This window comes from Lactuca serriola, chromosome 3 (assembly GCF_051521515.1).
Source record: "Lactuca serriola cultivar US96UC23 chromosome 3, Lser_US96UC23_V15, whole genome shotgun sequence".
Lineage (NCBI taxonomy): Eukaryota > Viridiplantae > Streptophyta > Magnoliopsida > Asterales > Asteraceae > Lactuca > Lactuca serriola.
Genome location: NC_136410.1, coordinates 242,471,561 through 242,476,726, shown reverse-complemented (window position 1 = coordinate 242,476,726; position 5,166 = coordinate 242,471,561).

Below are 5,166 nucleotides of genomic sequence, written 5' to 3'. Positions count from 1 at the left end.
TATCATGCACGAACCTGGTGTTTTCACCCTTGATCCTCTCCAGCTTCAAATTTTCCGTTCGCATGCCCTCTATCTGGGCATCTCTGATCAAACTCACAAGCAGGGAATCCACTGCTATCCTCATACATACCGCAGGGGTGGAAGATCCAGCCGACTTGCGGCTCAAAGCATCCGCAACCACATTCGCTTTACCAGGGTGATAAAGGATCTCACAATCATAGTCCTTGACTACATCCAGCCACCTGCGCTTCCTCATGTTCAGGTTCGGCTGATCCATGATATGTATCAAGCTCTTATGATCCATATAAATGGTGTAGCGGAACCCATAAAGATAATGCCTCCATATCTTGAGAGCAAACACCGCCCCTAGCTCCAGGTCATGCGTAGGGTATCGTGCCTCATGCGGCTTTAGCTGTCGCGATGCGTAAGCTATCACTCATCCTTTATGCATAAGGACCGCCCCTAACCCTGTGATGGATGCATCACAGATCACCACAAAATCCTCAACTCCCTCCGGGAGTGTTAAAACTTGCGACTCACACAAACGCTGACGGAGGGTCTCAAACGCCCTCTGCTGCTCGGGACCCCATCAGAATTCCACCCCTTTCCTCGTCAGACGCGTGAGGGGTACTGTAATCTTGGAAAAATCCCGTGTGAATCTCCGGTGGTATCCTGCTAATCCCAAAAAGCTCCTAATATCTGAGGGAGATTTTGGAACCTCCCACTGCATAACCGCCTCGATTTTGGCCGGATCGACCAAAATCCTCTCTTGGTTGACGAGATGTCCGAGGAATTAGACCTCTCGTAGCCAAAACTCACACTTCGAGAACTTTGCATACAGTCGTTCCCGTCTTTGGACTCCTAACAGCTCTCGTAGATGCCCCTCATGCTGCTCTCGGGTCTTGGAATATACCAAGATATCATCTATAAATACTATGACCGAGCGTTCAAGCATCGGTCTGCAGACCCGATTCATCAGGTCCATAAACACTGCTGGAGCGTTGGTGAGCCCAAACGACATCACCACAAACTCGTAATGTCCATAACGAGTTCGGAATGCGGTCTTCTCCACGTCCTCCTCTCTGACCCTGACCTGATGGTACCCGAACCTCAAATCTATCTTGGAAAACCAAGATGCACCCTGTAACTGATTGAATAGGTCATCTATCCTCGGGAGTGGGTAACGGTTCTTCACCGTTAGCTTGTTCAACTCCCAGTAATCAATGCACATCTGGTGCGAACCGTCCTTCTTCCGGACGAAAAGAATCGGCGCTCCCCATGGAGAACTGCTAGGTCGAATGAACTGCTTGCCTAGCAGTTCCTGTAGCTGCGACGACAGCTCTTGCATCTCAGGCGGTGCCACTCGGTACGTCACCTTGGTGATAGGGGCCGCACCTGGCACCAAGTCGATCCTGAACTCGACCTGCCTCTCCAGAGGTATCCTTAGCAACTCCTCCGGAAACACATCTGAAAACTCCCTGACCACCGGTACATTGCAGGCCGAAATCTGGTCACTGACTCGCGTATCTACCACGTACGCTAGATAACTCATACACCCATGCTGAATGTACTGTCGAACCCTAGCAGCTGAACAAAAACCTGAGCCTACTCTGGTGCCCTCACCATATATAACAAGTTCTCCCCTACTTGGGGTTCGAACTACCACTCGCTGGCCCTCTCAATCAATCATAACACCGAACCTACTAAGCCAATCCATGCCCACAATCACGCACACCTCCCCCATGGGAATCGGAATCAAATCTATCAGATAGGATACCCCAAAAATCTCCAAGTCACATCCTCGATAAACTGAAGAGGCAGAAACCCCGTGCTCATTGGTGATAGACAATCGCAACGGACACTCTAACTCACCCACCAGCGCACTGAACTCACTACTAAAGGACTGAGACACGAAGGACCGACTCGTCCCCGAGTCAAATAATACCAAAGCAGGCAAAGAGTTCACCAACAACGTACCTAATTACAGGTACAACTGATAAGCGTACAATAGATAAATAAAACGAGATGAGGATAGAAACATACTAGCGAGCACATCTGGCGCCGCTCTGGCCTCCTCCGCCGTGAGCTGGAAAGCACGACCCTGAGCCTTCGGAGGCTCTGTCCTAACTGGTCTCCCTTCCGTAATCCTCAGAGTAGCCAGCGCTGCAGCCTGCACCGGCTTGGCGGCAAGTAACGGGCAGTTGGCCTTTAGTTGACCAACCTGATCACAATGGTAACATAGCTTCATACTCGGTATCGGAGCGGCCTGGCGACAATCCTTCACATAGTGCCTCTCCTTGCCACATCTATGGCACCCACTACTGGCTCGACATATTCCAGAATGAACCTTTCCGCACTTCCCACACGGGCGGCTATGCTGACTTCCTGTCATCAAATCAGCGGTCTTCGGCCACTTCGGCGCCGGTTGCGATTGTGTTGGGGCCGACCGCTTCTCCCTCAGCTACAGCTCAATCTCTAACTCCCGCTGCCTGGTGGCCTCCTGTAACTCCAGTAGAGTATCACATCGTTGGGTAGATACGAACTGTCGGATATCTGTCTTGAGCATACTCAGATAACGGGTCATCTGAGACTGCTCGGAAGCAAACTCTGGGCAGAACATCGCCCACTCGGTGAACATACGGGTGATCTCCGTCACCGACTTTCCATCCTGTCTCAGACTCAGAAACTCCTGTACCAACCATTCCCGCTCTACCCTCGAAATGTAACGAGCGCAAAACATATCCCTGAACTGCTCCCAAGTAACAGCAGCTCTCTGATAATCAGTGTAAGCCCCAGTCGCAAGTCTCCACCAGTCCTTGGCCCCGGACCTGAGCAGGTTCAGAGCACACCTAACCTTCTGGTCAGTAGGACACGAGCAGGTGAAGAAACACCCCTCCACATCGGAAATCCATCTCATAGCCTTGATGGGATCCTCCGTCCCATCAAAAGTAAAGGGGCTTTGTGTTGTCGAAGTCCCGGTACTGAAAACCCCTACCAACTCCTCCCCCTGTCGTAGATACAGCTGATGTAGCTGCTGCGGCGGCTGTCTCTGCGAGGGCTGCGTAACGCTCATCGAAATGCTCCACCATGGCGGTCTTAATCGACCCGAACATTTCCGACAACTTGTCCAGGATCGCTCGGATCCTATCATCCATCTCATCTGGCCTCATCTGGCTAATCGTCTCGGGTGCTGTCAGCTCCCCCTGTCCGCCCTCTCCTGATCCTAATCCTGATCCCAAACCGAATCCGGTCACAAAGCGCCTGGTCATTACCATTCTGAAACACAACACAAGGCATCAGATAACTCATACAATAACTAGGGACCAGCCCTCGACAAAACCCCAGGGGTTGTGACTTCCTTATAACATGTATGGGTCTTGTGCTTTCAGTAGTACGGGCCCATACTACCTTCCATACCTACCCATATTTGTTCAAAGTATCATCACAACACCCTAACAATACATATAATCATATTGAGCACTCAGCCTCACTCCTAAAGGAAGGCTAAATGCCTTGAAGTCGGCGGACTCCTCCTAAACAACCTATCCACCCACGAAACTTCCACCAACCCTGCAACACTAGTGTATGCTAGCCATACATAACGCTGGACCCTACAGACTTTCGAATATTCAATCCTACCCTAAGCTCCCAATCAAACAAGAACAGAACATAAGGCTAAATCAAACATTCTCAGGCTATAAGATCTTAATTATGTACAACCATGATGCCTACACTAGATAACCGCAGTAATGATGTCAATTTCATATAAGGAAAACCCTAGGCTAGCAGGCATCATGTATCATGCAATTCTATCATGTAATTCCTGAGATCCTTAGCCTAATGGCATGCTGTTCTAACATATCACATAATCAAATAACTGTATGGTATTTTGGGGTTTACTTACTGGCTCCGGCTGATCGTACACCCTGCATCCTCCTTTATTTATTTTGAAAACCAATTTCTTAAAACATTTTTGAAAACCTTTCCTTGATTTGAGACTGGATTCACATGAATGTTCCTCCAATTCACTCAAGCCAAAGCTCTAATACCAACTTGTAACATCCAAAATTTCAAACAAATTTAAACTTTTAAAAACATGTCAAGTGCATCAAAACATTACAACTTTGTTTTCAAAATATTGATTATCAGAGTATTTCCCAGAAGCATAACATAATAGGAGGAGTTGTACGATCACGCCTTGGCCTTGCCTCGATCCCCTGTTGTACCTGAAACAATAAACTGAAACTGTAAGCCCGAAAGCTTAGTGAGTTACCCCCAAAATACCGATACACATACAGTCCACATAATCATGTCAACAATAACATATCATCACAATTGAGCAGAACAACACATAACGGGTCCACAGCCCTACAGACTCTAATACCCACGAGCTCACAGTACGAGTCTCCCTTAGCCCGTAACTGGAATGCTCCCGAGTCCACAGTACGAGTCTCCCTTAGCCCGTAACTGGAATGCTCCTAGGATTTGTTGTCTACCGCATGAAGCAGTACAGCCTCAACCAATCCCATGTAACAAACACATAAATCACAAGAGTTGAGTATGCAATAATCATATAATAACACAGGCAGTCTTACTGAACTACCTAACAGGCATAACCACTAGCATGCAACACGAAAACATACTCCGCATCTAACACAGCTCAAAGTAACATATCAAATGGGCCGGCCTTGGAGCCTTAGACCCCTTAGTATAGTGAGGATAACTCACCATGCAACTGACGTCAGAAACTAGAAAGCTTCAACTCCCAGATTACCTACACGAACTTCACTACCTATAATTACCATATAACCCTTTTTCATAAGTTTCCAAATTATCAAAATATCCTCAGAAGTCATCTGGTTAACTCTTGGTCAAAGTCAGCGCCCACAGTCAAAGTCAACAGTCCATGTTGACTCGACTCGTCGAGTGCAGTTCACTGACTCGTCGAGTCCTTCCTAAACTCGAGAAGTCGTGAAATCCTTGATTAGCTCATCGAGTCCTCCTTTAACTCGCCGAGCTCATACGCGTCCAAGAATCGGGGAACTTTAGTCGACTCACCGAGTTTTCTAACGACTCGTCGAGTTCAAGGCAAACTTCAACGGACTCGTCGTGTTGTTCATCAACTCGTCGAGTTCACGGCCAAATTCATTAGGCTCGCCGAGTTAT